General features: G+C 40.6%; 1 protein-coding gene across 3 annotated transcripts in view; it reads left to right on the forward strand.

The window, feature by feature from the left end:
• The window catches only part of LOC145442933 (uncharacterized), a 356,044-nt gene that overhangs the window by 214,004 nt on the left and 124,666 nt on the right, over window positions 1-17,374 (forward strand). The window lies entirely within an intron of this gene.

A 17,374-nucleotide genomic window follows, 5' to 3' on the forward strand; every position in this document is an offset into this window, starting at 1 on the left:
TTATTCTCAGCACAGAAAGGAAAATCCTATTCTTACTTCGGGTCACACATGTCTCTTGAAACGCTATACCATGAGTACTAATGTTGCCTTTTGTACGGAGGTGGTTAAACTAGTCAAGCAAGCTAATCAAGTAGAAGTAGAAGTAGCTCCGCGAAAATCTACGGAGACGTAGTGCATTTAAAAGTCACCCAAAAATACTTCAAGTATTAGTTAAATATACTGATATTAAATATGCTCAAGTAAGTAAGTAAGTAGTTTCGAAAAGCCGTCATAAATACGCTCTCTGACAAGCTGGAAACTGATATATGCGGAGATTGCTGACGGTGCAGAGTGCTGGTTTCGTGCTGCAAAATCGCGTGGGTTTACGCTTTCCAACATATAAAAATTAGGACGTATCATTGCTTGTATGTAACAGAAAATGATATGACATGATAGTTGAATAATCTAGTTTCCAGACCAGGGTGAATTCATCCGGCCCGTGAAGCAATGCTATATGTAAATGGAAAAAATCCCTTATTATCCAGCGCATTTATCAAAATACGAGATTGCTATGAAGAAATATGTCGGCAATTGATTATAAAATCGCTGGTTGTGCCTAATGTCATTGAGCATTTTGCTATAATCATGAAGATGCATCTTGTAATTTCGAAAGTATAGCCACCTGCTCAATGTATGCGACATCTCGACCAAATATACATTTTGCGCATACTTACTTGAAATCGTTGTCGACCAAAGATAAAAAGTACACGCGAAGTTCAAAGTTTTAAGCAGAGGTGGTCAAAGTAGTCAAGAAAGCTACTCAAGTAGAAGTAGAAGTAGCGACGAAAAAATCTACTCAAGTACGAGTAGAAGTACTTCTTACATAAGCAACCTAAAACTACTTGAAGTAGAAGTAGAATTGACTGACTTTAAATCTACTCAAGTAAGTAAATAGTTGTGAAAACGATCGTAATTCGTTCGCATGGACTGTCAAAAGCTGCAAATGGAGCTATGCGAAAGGGGTACAGAGCTTGATTCATATCGATGCATCCCATGAGGTGTCAATTTTTGACAGAATAAGCAGTCGTCCACATCATGGGATGTAAATGATAGTATTGATATTGAAATGCGATACTAATCCTTTGTTTAGTCGAACACCTCATTTAGAGAATATCATGGCATGGCGCCCTCCCTAATATTATAAGGCCCCTAGTTCAGTCGAAGAGCAATACGAAGAAGTTGTGTCGGATACGGCTTTACCACTTTGCGTGATTAGTATATATTAACGTATACGTTAATTAAAAATATGGCAGTTCGTAAAAATTCCATATAGTGTATAGCTATATTTTCGGAAAATATAGGGCATTACTACAATTCCTTTTGTACTTCAACATGTATGTTCTCCAGACAAAAGAACTGAAACTATAATTCGAACTCAACGTATAATATTCGGAATCGAAAGAAAAATGCAAATACTACTTCCAAAAAAGCGGAAAATATATTTCATGTCTTTTGTGCAGAAAGTTTCAACGGTGGTCTGCTAAAACAGGCCTAACGTTAAAAGAGTCAAAGTCCACTTTTCCGGATTAGGACACGTCATGGGCTGCTAGGTATAATAAGTAATTGCTAGATTGCTAAACGGTAGTTTCAAACGTTACGGGGGCCACACTTACTGTGATGAAATATTTGATATAGGCGACAATGCTGTGTGAACGCAACACGGTATCGAAATTATATTCAGTGTTATAACATATTTGTCACTCCATAACTACTGTGCGCGAAGCGCAACTAAAATTATGGGTATTTCATGACTTTTATGCGAATTAAATGTTGGTACTACGTGAAAACAGCCTCCAAATTCCTTCGGCCATCTTTCGTATTGGGGATTAAACTACTTCTACTTGACAAACTGAAAATAGCGAAAAGTAAGTAAGAAGTTCACAAAATATTACGAAGTAGAAGTAGAAGTAGCGAAAAAAAACGATCTACTTGAGTAAGTACCAGAAGTAGAGCAAAACTATTTGAGTACTTCGAAGAAGTAGAAGTACTTCGTTACTGACCACCTCTGGTTTTAAGGAATCACTGATCCGGCAGGTAGCTATATTCATTAGGCGGAAAATATCAATGCTGAATCGTTGTATCCGTGCGACACAGGTGTTATATTATGTAAATATATGGGGTCAACCGACAACACGGATATTTGACTACTGACTCAAAGGTCCCTGGCTATTTGGTCTAAATCAGGGGGCACCAAAGTGGTGCCCGCGGGATATACCGGTTTCCTATGAGCAGCAGTTGAACATGGGTCAATTGGCCCGAAAGGAATATACGAAAGTAGTTTCGTTCGGGGTGTTGCTCCTGCTTTGAATGTCTAAGTGAGGAAATCCAACTGAGAACGGATCAATGGCGGGAGTAACTGGTAGCCCATCGCATTATTCAGTACCCAAGAAGTAGCCCTTGGTTTCAAAAAGGTGGTGTAATAGTGTAATCGTGATGAGTTGGTTGAATGGGGCGTTCCAAGAATATTTTTGTCGTGCCGTTATTCAAAATTGTACCCTTTGCAACCCAAATGGTGATTAAATATCAATGAACCAATATCGAAGAGATCGCATTTACGATCTCTTGTATTCGACACAACGTACTCGTAGAGCCATATCCGCTTAACGAGTAAAATAAAGGAAGCATAGAACTATAGCGTACTCATATCGTCTTGAGCCACAGGTTTGAGGATTTATTGTCATACGATTGTGTTCAATCGGCCAATCATTTGTATTTTCGCCAAAATAATTGTCTGTTAATAAAAGGGGTGCTAGAATACAACTATAATACCTATGAAAGTACAGGCTTGTAAATGAAATAATGAAAAACAAATGTGTCGATTTGGAAATACCATTTTGGCATCATTTGATTGGTCGGTCTGCAAGATATCGAAAGGTTCGAATGAGGTTCACGACATAATTTAATTTCTCACCCCTAATCTAGACCATTGATTCGTAACTTGGTTCCTCATAATGATAAACGCGCTTCAAAGATTACTTGCTCCTTAATTCTCTGTTTCTTTCACCTCCACTCAAAGCAGTATAAATATCGCGAAATCCACTGCATTAAGATGCTAAAATCGATTTAATGGTGCGCCATGGGACACTGCCGTTTGATGTCGCATAATTGTGCACATCGGGATTGCATACTGGTGAAGTCACATCTTATCTCGTGTTCGGACTGAATCTGGCTTTCAGATTTTGTCTAAACGTGAGGGCCAAGCTGTATACGAGGAGATGATTCAGAAGAGACTAACGACGTCCCAGCTACTATTACATTTGTGGTGTTCCCTGCCGCACTCCAAACCCCAATGCAAATTGGTTTGGCTACTAAATCTCGTTCGACTTTTATTCAAATAAGTTGCTCTACGAATTTGAAAACGAGGGAAATAACTCTAGCAATTTGTTCTCGACATGACAGAAGAAAATTGTAAAGAACGTCTAGCAAATCTACCAGTCGAACTGAGTGCGGAGGCTGTATTACTGGACTTAATACATGTTCTTTTTCCGGAATGGGTGCGACAACAACAGGAAACGTAATTCCAAGCCTGTACGCCATGATGGTTTCCTATGCATATGAAGGGCGATATCGCGACCGATATTTTTTATATAAAGAAATTCAAAAATATTGCAAATTCAATGCTCCGTGTTCTCAATCCCAAGAAATCGACGACGAAAAGGGCGATACGTGACAGATTTACTCTTGTAGGCGAGTTCAACTGGTTGAGCATGCAGAGAAACTGTGATTCCTGAATTAGCATTACAATCTACTTCAACTGGACTGATCTGCAATTCTGTATCACGTTTTGCTTTTTGGGTAATCCCAAATTTCAATAAATGTGCACAATTACGCAATAATTCTTTTTAATTTCAGTTATCTCGCTTGTTGTTCAGATGTTCAACTTTCCGTGGCATGTACAAGTGCTATCCTGTCTAATATAAAATATTTTGGCAAAACGGTTTTCTTCTCCTTCCATATTGATATCGGCCTATAATGTCGGTTATCGGCCTTGTGAGTGTGTCGATAGTCGGTATCGGTATCGGCCTGCACGAATCAATATCGGTTGACCTACAGTTTGCTTCTTAAAGACCTTGGACATGACAGTTTCTAGTTGTAGGCCTAGATGTAGAAGGCCCTGCAACCTTACTATGTGCACCGAAATCACGAGAATTCTTGTTATGAAAATTGTTTGGAATCTGCAGTCTAGTCGCGCCGAGCACGAAAATATTTCAACTTCATGAAGAAATTTCGTCGATAATATTGGCAGTTGCACATATTACTGTCAACTATTTATCCCTTTTCAGTTCAAGATTTCAGATTTCTTCTATTACTTCAAAATGTTGGGCACATACAGAAGCGTGTTAGCGTTAGGGTTGTTATTAATCACGTTGTCGCATGCTGTTATAAATGATAGCCCGTCAGTATTGTCCGCAAAGTCGAAATATATCGCCAAGACGTACCAGAAAATCCGTCATGCGTGAGCCGTCCTCGATTCCAAATTGTTATTTCTTCACGGGGTGTAACATTTACGACTGCGGTATGCATTTGTACGGTATGGGGCTCAGATTGCAAGTACAGTGCTATATTAAAATATTAAATCAAGTCACCCTTATTCCCTCAAAGCGCTATGCAAATTTTCAAGTTGAATTGAGATATGTCAAATATTTGGGAGCCAATTCGTAAATTCGATTTGCATGTTGAAGGCAGCAACACACGCTAATTTAAATATGTACTGAAGGCCGCAGAATCTTCTAACTAAGGCCGCAGGTTGGCAACCATTGTCTTTAACCATTATCAAATGAAAGTCAGCCCGGTAATATCAAGCCTCAAAATCTGAAAATCACAAACTGGTTTCATTAGTGTTACTGAACTTTTAGATTCCTATCTAGAGCCCGACCGATTATCGGCTCGCCGATAATATCGAGTCGATATCACACTTGGAAAGAAATATCGGTATCGGCCAATTGAGGTAAAAATATCGGCCATTTTCGTGACGTCACAACATGGTGACAGGAAGTCAGAGAAGACGTGAGTTCTTCAATGCTTGTCGGTAAATTATAAAAATAAATGGCCAAGACCAAGATGCATATAGTGCATACAGGCCAGTAGGCGTGCCTACGTGAAAAATATACTTTCACTGTAGAAATTAAACATGGAACGGCAACGACCGATTTTGCAGCTTCGTTCCGCTTCGCTGAGGCTGGAGTGGAGAGTTGTTTTGCGTAAGCGACTGTAGGATTTCTGGCAATCTAAAAGCTATCTTCCCGAGCGCAGAAATTACTGAATCTGGTCTTGATCGAAAGCTACTGTTGCACCGATTCCAAAAATATAAATCAAAATAATGATCAGGCACTGATCCACCTGGAATCCGTCCTCCAAGTCTGAAATATCGGCATTGTTCAGAACAATCGGGTAACTGCAACGCAATGGCCATAACAATGACCCGTTGCGACTCTCCGATTGTTCGAACAATGCCGATATTTCAGACATGGAAGGCGGATTCAAGGTGGATCAGTGCCTGATCAATATTTTAATTTATATTTTCGGAATCGGTGCAACAGTAGCTTTTGATCAAGACCAGATTCAATAATTTCTGCGATCGGGAAGATAGCTTTTGGATTGCCAGAAATCCTACAGTCGCTTACGCAAAACAATTCTCCACTCCAGCCTCGGCGAAGCGGAACGAAGCTGCAAAATCGGTCGTTGTCGTTCCATGTTTAATTTCTATACGTTCACCGCTATGCCCCACTGACTTTGTGGGAATCCCCCTGCACCCTGCAGTGATCGATCACCGATGACAGAGAGCAGAGATGAGCATGGATTAGGATTAGGTTTTGAAAAAACAGGATTTGTGAAATTTTGTCGGATTTGGACTGGATTAGGATTAGAGATTTTTTTCTTAACGGATTAGGATTTGGATTGGATTTACCGATTTTCTGGGAGATTACCAGATCGTGTGGTGAATGGCGACAAACTTTATTCAGATCAGTTATTGATGTACTTATAGTACACTACACCAGGGGTGGGCAAACTTTTGAGCTCGCGGGCCGCATTCAACATCTGAATGCATTCGCGGGCCGCACTATATAAAATTGGGATTATAAACCAAAACGCAATATTGCTATTTGATTATATAGTGAAGACATGGAGACAATGTGCTTATTTAAAACCAGCCAAATATTGCTTTGATGATATCGTACACGCGTCAGAATCATATAGTGGCGAAATTTCATAGGCTGGCGGACCTCAATAACCAATTTGTCAAACTATAGAGATGAAAGTCGGTTGGCCCGATTCTTAGAACAGGATTGAAATATAAATCTGTGAGCAGAGACGTCTTCATAGATTTAGTAATTCTACTTTGGGCTCAGTAGTTCCAGGACACACAATGCTGACAGCATCATAACCATGTTAGCTTCAAACACGCTTCTACCATGTAATTCATACTAAATACATAGCAATAACTATAAATTGAATTAAAATCGCGCGGAGCGCGAAAACTTTTTTCAGTTGAGCTCAGCTTCGCGCCCCTTCAGATGCTTTCACGACCCCAAGGGGGGCCGCCCACCAGTTTGAAAACCACTGTCTTAGAATTATCATGGTGAAATATACTAAGAAAAAGTTAATCAAGTCCCTGCATCAATTCGATTTTTAGTACGCATTTTATCAAAATATTTGAAATGTTTCTGTAAACTCTCGCGGGCCGCACAGAACGGCGTGGCGGGCCGCATGCGGCCCGCGGGCCGTAGTTTGCCCACCCCTGCACTACACTATGGTTGGTTCACTCGGTGCAAATGAACATGAGAGGTGCAGCCCTATGCTAAGTTATTTTAATTCAAGAGAATCGTCGGTTTTGAAAGTTAATTTTCCAATCCCTCCCTTGCATAAATCAGCATTTTTTCTGAATTTCAAGTTGGGATTGGACATGGACTGTAATATGAAAAAGTTATGGATTAGGTTTTGGATTTGGATTTGAAGTTTCGGATTTGGATTGGATTAAGACATAGAAATTCCAAATCCGCTCATCTCTGACAGAGAGTAGCTGGCTGGATAGTTATCTGCAGAAGCTTTCAATCGTTTATAGAAATGAGTACTTCATCCATGCTGGACTGACCCTTTGTGATCATAAAGAAAAGCTTCGCGTCGACAAATTTTCTGTAGATAGTGCTGGTGGTGTCTGTGTAAGAAGCTGACCAGCCAAGGCTTGGTACCAACAGAGCGAAATATACCAGTAATGTATGAAGTCATCTGACTGGAGGGACCACCGTAATAGGAAATATGCGAGCATAGAGTGCAAGAAAATCAAGCAAATGTGGAGTAAAGCCAACAATTTATACAAGCAAATTTTTGATTCCATGATGACATGGACCAATTCTGACAAAAGAGCGTAAAATATTGACCAATTGATTGTTGAAATGCTTGTCATTGTCAAGACCCAAGGGGATGGGTGGAGCAGTAGCAAACGTGAAAAATGTGATCTGTTTTGCACAATCTCTTCAGCTATTTGTTAAAGATGTGATGAAGGCTTCATGTGCACTGCCAGAAGAATATCAATATTTGGTGGAACCAGTGAAGGAAAGATCTCCTGCAAGGGAGCGGTGGAACCGAAATGAAGAAATATTTCCAGAACTTGCTGTGCCACCAACTATGGTACCAAGTTAAAGACTGCTCACTGTGTTTAGTACTATATAGGCCTACATCATTTATGAAGACCACAGAAGTTCACTCTTGGAGAGAGGGCCGAGAAATTGTGCTTCGTGAACTGTAATCTGCAACTGCTAGACTGGTGCTATTGATATATTTTTATAGCCCCTAGATCAGGGGCGGGCAACATACGGCCCGCGGGCCGGATCCGGCCCGCGAAGGGATTTTGTCCGGCCCGTGGACAGTTTTCCGTCTTGCATGATAATGTGGCCCGCGGTTCCAGTCTGCCGAGATTCCCCACTACTTGCTTACTTGGTCAACTTTTAGGGACTGCACGTCATCATATACGCATGTGCGCAGCGTGCGAGAGTGGAGCTTACGCGTAAGTTCGTCGAAGCGAGAAGACTTGTATTATCGGCATTTACGATGTACTCAACCCTAATATCGTTTGGGGTAATCATGCTGTTTGTCGACTACAATGGTCATTTACACCAGGCTGATATTTCTTATTTTTGATTCCGTAGCCACGGACTTGTAGCACGGCACACTTCTAGGCTTTTGCAAGACACCGCTTCTGCCAGGGTCGTCAACTCAAAACGGGTCGCGCGCCACGTTTCAAAATTAGTAGAGCACGCGGGCCGCATGAATTCAATATCGATATTAATTAGGCCACACAGTTGAACAACGATGCTATCTCGTCCCCCACTCCAACCCTAATGAATTGATATCTTGGTAAATTTAGGGTAACTGGCTTATCGAACGCCTTGAAATCTTAATTAGGGATTGCACCGCGTGTTGATTGATCAGAGAGCATACATGGCGGTGCCTGTATTGCAGTGGTCGGGAACCTTTTTTGTCTGAAGAGCCATATTGGCCTTATTTTTTCCATTTTACCACTCAAGCCATACATGTCAATCAGTTATTACGTCACAATTGAAAATTTCTGATGTCATGGTAGTATTAATTCGAACTCTCTACACGGCATTCGTCGTGTGCACCACATTTTCTCTGTAAAAACTCGAACTTATCATGCTGGTTGCCTTACTTGAGCATGCGCAACTTGAGTTACGAGAACGTAGGTTCGCCGTGATGCTTCTTTTAAATGCGAGAACCCATGATCACATGCGTAGGGGGAGCCAAACATGGTCACTACAGCAATCTATATACAGGCCTACCCAATCTAAGCTGTTAGCGAAGATTTTGAAACTTTTAATTAATATTGGTATTTTCTATTGATGTTCATGAATGACTAGATTTTGAACATTTTTCTCCCAAATTCCCACATTATGCATTTTATTAATCGAAAATAAAGCGCGAAACGAGAGGTGAGGCGAGGCACAGACGGGCCAAGCTTTTTGCCAAGGTACTCAATAAAAGACTGCATCAGGAAGTGGACGGAAAAATCCAAACCACTCAAAAAGCCGCAATCCCGGGACGGAACATCGATTCCATTCATAATAACGTGAGTGCTATAACAAGATACCATATTGAAAAGAATATCGAAGGCTATATACTTACCATAGACTACAAAAAAGCCTTTGACAAAATCGACCATGCAATGATGTTTGATATCCTGGCCAAACTTGATATATCCCCCAAAATAAGAAAAGCAATTGAGAGGATATACAGACATCCATACGTACAGATCGAATCGACTGGAATTACGACACCTCATATTCATATCCAACGAGGTATTCGCCAGGGCTGTCCCCTAAGCATGACACTGTACGCTGTCTGCGCGGACCCACTTGCAAAGAAAATTAGGGCAAACAAAGAAATAAAAGGCATCAATATTGCCGGATTCGAACAAAAACTGGACCAATTTGCCGACGACACTACCTATTATATAAGTAACATCGAGTCGATAACGCGAATACTTTCTGAGCATCACAGGGTTCGGGAAGCAACGGGGCAGGAACTAAACATTCCAAAGACGGCGATTCTACCTCTAAATCCAAGATCAAGGTTTATACTCCAGAATTCCAGCCACAACAACAAAGCCAGGGACAATATCAATATACTTGGGATAACGCATGGTAAGAACGCGGCAAATATTAACTACGAAGATCTCCTTAACAGAATCCAACGTGACTGCCACATTATAAAAGGACAACGCCTGACCTGGATGGGAAAAATTACAGCAATGAAGGCTAAGATTGTCCCAAAAGCAACGTATACCCTGCAGACGGCTACGGTGACGTCCCACCAGCTCAAAACACTCGACAGGATGCTATTCCAACTGCTATGGTGCCCGGAAAAACTGGAAGCAAAGAGCCGGAACACCCTCATAAAAAAAAATGTATGGAGGTATTGACATGATAGATATAGATTCGCATATAAAAGCAAAGAAATTCAAACGAATGAAAATTTTGAGCGAACTCGATGAACCCAAAGAAATATGGCACCAAGAAGCCTTGTACAACCTTGGTAGCAAAATAATTAATGTGAACCACCATGCATACAATAACAGTATGCCTCACAGACCAACGCCGAGTACGACATATCGCGAAGAACTCGAAACGTACTACAAAATACGCAACGGAAATGACGACGACATGGTTTGCTCACAAAGAGAAGTATATAGTAAATTGGTAGACCTAAAGACGGAACCAAACTATGAAAACAAAAACTGGGAGAAAATCTGGCTAATTACACGCGATACAGGAAACATATTTACAAATATGGAAAAAATTATATCGTATCGAATACTAAATGAAGCATATTTCACAGGAAATAAAAAGGAAAAAGCAAACTGGATGAAGTCCGGACAAAAAATGCTGAAGACAAAATGCAAACTGTGCGGCACCGAAAAAGACACCCTATATCATATGTACGTCGAATGCAATATGTACAAAACTATATTTTTTGTCATCAGGGAAATCATCGAAAACACCGTTCGAAGCGACATAGACGCCACGGAGAAAGAAATCTACAACAACAGCTACGACGGACCAAACAAGATTGTGGTACTGAAGGCCTACACCATCGCCAAACTCGAGATATGGAAATCAAAACGTCAACTTGATATTGCGAATGAATATGCCACGAAAGACCGAATACGGGCCATAACCAACAGCATATCGAAGAAATTGGGCGAAGAATTAGGCAAACTATTGAACAACACGCGATAAGCCTAAAGGCGACGCAAATAACCGCTTTACACGCGATCGCAAAATCTAGTTAATATCCTGAAATATGACTATGCATATCTCAAATTTCCCGCGTATATATGGAATGCATATTGTATAGTCATTCCATATACATGTACCAATATGAATATTTATTTTTACGCCTTTTTTTTCAAATAGGCACGCACTATATTTCTTACTATTGGTTATTATGCTTTATCATGCACTTTGAAATAAAATCACTAAAGAGATAATAAGACAGCGCGACTTCAGTAGTTACAAGGTATACTATATGTACATTGCACAGATTGCATATTAAAAGAATCTTCCTCAACTTCTCTGATGTATCCAATTCACCAAAGAATTGTTTGAAGCTGGCCCAGAATGGTTATGTTATTCTCCGCCATATATAGTGGAGCTAAAATCCCAATCACACAGCGGATGCGAGGATTATATCAGCGGGTTTCGCGACGTGAGTGGAACATGGGCAACTCTAAACGGCGGACCGCGGAACAGCGGAACATGTAATACTAAACGGCGGACCGAGCGGAACTGCGGACCGAGCAGACCATAAGAAAATAGCTCAATACTAAACGGCGGAACGAGCGGACCGCGGAACTAGCGGAACTTGCAATACTAAACGGCGGACCGAGCGGAACTGCGGACTGAGCGGACCGTAACAAAATAGCTCAATACTAAACGGCGGAACGAGCGGACCGCGGAACTAGCGGAACTTGCAATACTAAACGGCGGACCGAGCGGAACTGCGGACCGAGCAGACTACTACAAAGACCACAATGTAAACAGCGGACCGCGGATCAGGCGCAACTCGAAAATATCGCAATACTCCAATTTCTCAAAGGGTGCCTTTCATTTTGGCAATGAGGAGCTTACCGAACATAAGGACATCTTGTTTAGGGTAACTATGGGGTGTCTTCAAGTATGGCAACGTAGTACCAACACACATATCCAAACATACCCCAGAACCTCAGACATGATGTCCGGGTTATAAGACTTGTAACACAGTACGAACACGCCCTAAACATGATGTCCGGGTTGAAACACAGTGCCAACACACTCCAAACATACCCCAGACATGATGTCCTGGTTGCAATGCAGTACTCTACTAACACACCACCAGAGGTGGTCAGTAACGAAGTGCTTCTACTTTTTTAAAGTACTCAAGTAGTTTTCCTCTACTTCTGGTACTTACTCAAGTAGATCAGATTTTTCTACTCCTACTTCGTAATATTTTGTGATCTACTTACTTACTTTTCGCTATTTTCAGTCTGTCAAGTAGAAGTAGTTTAATCCCCCAATATGAAAGATATCCTGAGGAATTTCGGGGCTATTTTCACGGAGTAACAAGATTTAATATTCATAGAAGTCAAGTAAAGCCCAGAAATTTTGTTGTGCTTAGCGCACAGTAGTTATGGAGTGACAAATATGTTTTCACGAAAGTATCAGTGAATTTAATTTAAGTACCGGATTACTTGGTTCCGCTAACACCGCATTGTCGCCCATATCAAATATTTCATCACAGTAAATATGGCCCACCATAACGTTTGGGACTACCGTTTCGCAATCTAGCAATTACCTATCATATCGTAATCAAGCAGCCCATGACGTGTCCTGCTAATCTGGGAAATCCGGCTTTTTAACGTTACACCTGTTTTAGCAGTTTACCTTTGAAACTTTATGGACAAAAGACATGAAATATATATTTTCCGCTTTTTAGAAGTAGTCTTTGTATTTCACTTTCAATTCCGAGTATCATACTTTGAGTTCTAATTACTTTCAATTCTTTTGTCTGCAGAACATACATGTTGATTTGTTGAAGCATAAAAGCAAGTGTAGTAAATGCCTCTATTTTCCGAAAATAAAGCTACACTAAATATAAATTTTACGATCCACAATATTTGTTACTATAAAGTATACTAATCGCGCAAAGCGTTGAACAGTATCCGATACAACTTCTCCGCATTGCTCTTCGCCTAAACTCGGGGCCTTATAATATGGGGCAGGGCACCGTGCCATGATGTTCTCTAAAACGAGGTATTCTAGTAAACAAAGGGTTAGTATCGCTTTTTCATATCAATAGTATAATTTGCATCCCATGATGCGAAAGAATGCTTATTCTGGCGAAAATTGATACATCCTGGGATGCATTAATACAAATCAAACTCTCTACACCAGCGGTTCTCAACCTTTTTTCACATGCACCCCCCTTGGGGATGGTCGAAAATATTGCGCCCCCCCTGACACCCGCCTATACTTTTCGTCATGTCAAAAAGAGAACATATGTTCTTAGATCAGAGGTCTCAAACTCAAATGTGCTTGCGGGCCATTTTTCCAGTTTTGACGACGCCGCGGGCCGCAGCATTTATAGGGGTATTCTATGTCTTTCCAATTAGGCCTTATTTGGCGGGAATGAATTTTGCTATTGAAAGTGAGCCGATCCAGCAGACTGACAGTAAACACACATCGTCAAAGTGTGATTTACGTTTGTATCAATTTAGGCCTGGCACGAAAAGAATCATCACATTTATAACTATTTGAATATAATTGTTGTTGTACTTGATATATATATTAACTATAAGATATAGACACCATATGGGCGGACAAATGTATGATGCCATCATAAAAGCTATCAGGTTATAATTTTTAGCTACTATGAATATTTTGAATCCAACAGACTGATAATAGAGACTGGTCTGATATCAAAACATTTTTAAGTTGAGCATTGTAATTCCAATCCAGGATTCGTGTATACTTCTGATAAGTAGGCTATCAATCTCATGGCCAAATATCTTCAACTATAATATAAATATATTAATTAATGTGTCCAAGTGATTGAAATGTCGGAACGCCGAACGGCCCATTGCTGTTACATCGATGGAGCGTACCACTACGGTCCTCGGTACCTTTCAGTGGCCTTGATAACATGGTTTAGCGACTAAAGACGTAACTAACAGATTGCCAATGGTTGCCATAACTATACTTGCTTAGTTAGCGAAATACCAAGCTGCGACGTTCTGATCTATTACTATTCCCCTGATACGCGATTAGTTTGTTGGGTCCATGGTTCTAACAAATTTACGGCGTTCCGAGTCACTTCAAGTTTACTCGAGTCATTTTCATTTTGCCATCGAGTTATCCCGAGTCTGAGTAATTCTAAGAAAGGTCGCGTCCAAGTCCAACTCACAAATTTCAGTCTAGAATCGTCTAAGGGTCTGGTTTTGTCATCATGAATTGGAAATTAGCGAAATAGTGAATGTTCCACTGCATGGTAGCGTTTGCAGTTGACGTGATAGTGAAGTTTGATGAATAGTTTAAGGCCTTCGGAGCAATTTAAGAGGGAATTTTCACTTTATAACCTGAAAATATATATGTGACACTTTTGTCAAATTAAAAAAATCTAAAATGTCGTCGCGGGCCGCACAAAATGCTCTGGCGGGCCGCATGCGGCCCGCGGGCCGCGTGTTTGAGACCTCTGTCTTAGATGATATCATCTAATGCAGAGGTAGGCAACCTTTTTGCTAATCACGGCCCATTTCGATTACTTATGTAGCCTGAGGCTGCATTCCAGGCATGGCCGTAATGAACTAACTGGACGCGAAATACCTATGTTAATCTGTCCATATCCATTGCCGATGAACTACGGAGTCAGGACGATTATACCTTTAACAAAAGCCTTTTTTGTACGTACCGAAATCGCGAGTCGCAATGCTATGAATAGATGCTGGGATTGCATATTGTCGCGCCGAGCGCGAAAATTTTTCAGAGTCACGAATGAATCCCGTAATTAATAGTATAGCAGTATCACATATTATTATCGAATATTTATCCTCTCTTAGCTCACGTGATCACATACACCGGTAGGGTTCATTGAGAGAGTGCTTTTGAAAATTTAGGGCAATAAATGATAATGCATCTTCGGGTGGGCCAAATGTTATTAGTCACTTGGTTGCATGCTGTTATTTCTTGACCGCCCATCAGGATAGTCGATTGTATCAGTAGTGGAAATATATATTAAAATCGCCCAAATGTACCATAAATAAATTTATTTCGTGCGGAACGCACGATTCCGATTTCGACTAAGAGTGAGTAGGGCGCTACTATATTAAAATCGAAAAACTAGGTTATGTTGAATTGCGCAGAGTATGAAGAAATTTTCAAGATTACTTAAAATCTCTCAAAAATTTCGGAGTGAATTCGCAATTTCAATTTGCATGTCGACGAATACCAACACATACTAATTGAATTAGGTGTCGACGGCCGCACAAATTCCCATCTACAGCAACAGGTTGCCCTTCCCTGATCTAATAGTATACATATGGTATGTCTTACGCCAAGTTTGAATCCGGATTCCAGTTAACATAAACATTTCTGACAAATTTCCCCAAACTTGTTTGAAAATAGCAAAAAAACATTGAACAGGACATCAAATTATTTCAAGGTAGGTTGCACTGAGAAATCCTAATGCTGGTAGTGACTACAGAGAGCACGGTATCGTTCTGTACTGACATGCTAAATTCGATCGGTTTTGGAATTGAATAAATTGTGTTTATTTAGGGTAGCTTAATTGAGGGCGAAACCGGGCAACTTATATTGCATCTAAATCTGTCTTAGGCAGTGCAATTCGCCAATTATTAACAACAGCTACCCAGCGCAAAAACTTTAGGCTACTGCAAAGCTATGAAGTAATGAATATGACTTACACGTGGGAACTGCTCCCAATTTTCCAAGAATTTCCGTTGAGCGCGAATGTCGAAGTTAGAATTTGGAGGGAATTCTTGAATACGAAATAAGTTTCATCTTTAACAATCGTTTCACCAGAATGATTGTGAAGCACATTTTTAGTCAGAATTCATAAAGACGTGGTTAATTTCTCGCGCCCCCCTCCCCCTGAGAGCTTCCCGCGCCTCCCAAGGGGTCGCGTCCCCCAGGTTGAGAGCCCCTGCTCTACACCTTTCGCATAGCTCAATTTGCAGCTTTTTATAGTCCATACGTACGAATTAAGACTGCTGTTTTCAAAACTACTTATTTGAGTAGATTTAAAGTCAGTCAATTCTACTTCTACTTCAAGTAGTTTTAGGTGGCTTATGGAAAAAGTACTTCTATTCGTACTTGAGTATATTTTTTCGTCGCTACTCCTACTTCTACTTGAGTAGCTTTCTTTACTACGTTGACCACCTCGATCTGCACAACACAGACATGGTATATATCGACTATCTCTGATCGAGGGGAACTTTATATGTATATTTCTACTCGAGTAGTAATTATAATGAAAAGTAACTAGCTAACTCTGATGCTCTTTTTTTCGATGGATGATTCCATCACGTCGATGATGGTGCTCTCAGTCTATCTAGCTAAATAAGGAAAGTATTTTTTTTATTTTGGAACATGCCAGTAGGTTTTCATCTGCTTACTCTTCTAGTGGCTACGTTTCTGGACTTTCTGCCATTTAGAAAGTAGTTTTTTGCTCGAACACGATAATTTGGCAAGGGAAAAATTATAACAGCTTCCTATACAAATCCCAGAACGATTTCTCAATGAAAACGACGGGTCAGACGACAGATTACACAAACGCAAATCGTGGACTGACTGAACAATGTAATAACAGACTATGATGAATATGCTTGTCTCAAAGATTAAGCCATGCAGTTGTAAGTATGAACTGAACGTAAAGTAAAACTGCGAACGGCTCATTAAATCAGTGCTTGAAGGTATGTCAGATTATGGATGTCACCTGGCTACTACGCTACTAACTTCTTTTATGGTTCTCACAGTTTTAGTTGAAAATGACATAATTTTCCCACGGGTACATTATATGAAGTACCTTTGATCTGTGTATTCTGGTGTAAACTGATTACAACTGCTCCCGCAGTCCATTCGACAACTTCCTATTTTATCATTGTATTGCAGTGTTGTAGTCTTTTGAAATGATGAAATTGTTACTAGAAGTTATATTATAGAACTGACACTGTGGTCCGGTGTCAACCGATTACAATGTCATGACCATTAAAAGTTTACTACATTTTAGAAATACAAAACATATAAAGTACAAAACGACATGGAATAAAGTAAAATTGTCTCGTAACTCATAACTAGACGTTGAAGAATTACATTACTTGACAAAATGGAATTACTTGACAAAATTTTCCACAAAATATAAGCTTCAACAAAGTCCAGGAAAAGATCACTTGAGAAAATTACGAGATGCGCCTGATCCGCGGTCCGTCGTTTACATTGTAAATTTTGCGATAGTCCGCCGGTCCGCAGTTCCACTCCGTCCGCCGTTTAGTATTACATGTTCCGCTGTTCCGCGGTCCGCCGTTTAGTATTGAGCTATTTTGTTATGGTCCGCTCGGTCCGCAGTTCCGCTCGGTCCGCTGTTTAGTATTACATGTTCCGCTGTTCCGTGGTCCGCCGTTTAGTATTGAGCTATTTTGTTATGGTCCGCTCGGTCCGCAGTTCCGCTTGGTCCGCCGTTTAGTATCGCAAGTTCCGCTAGTTCCGCAGTCCGCTCGTTCCGCCGTTTAGAGTTGCCCGTGGAACATCGGATGGCCATAATGTACACC

The sequence above is a fragment of the Botryllus schlosseri genome, chromosome 7, assembly GCF_051294905.1.
Source record: "Botryllus schlosseri isolate E-star chromosome 7, Bs_hap1, whole genome shotgun sequence".
NCBI classification, from domain to species: Eukaryota; Metazoa; Chordata; class Ascidiacea; order Stolidobranchia; family Styelidae; genus Botryllus; species Botryllus schlosseri.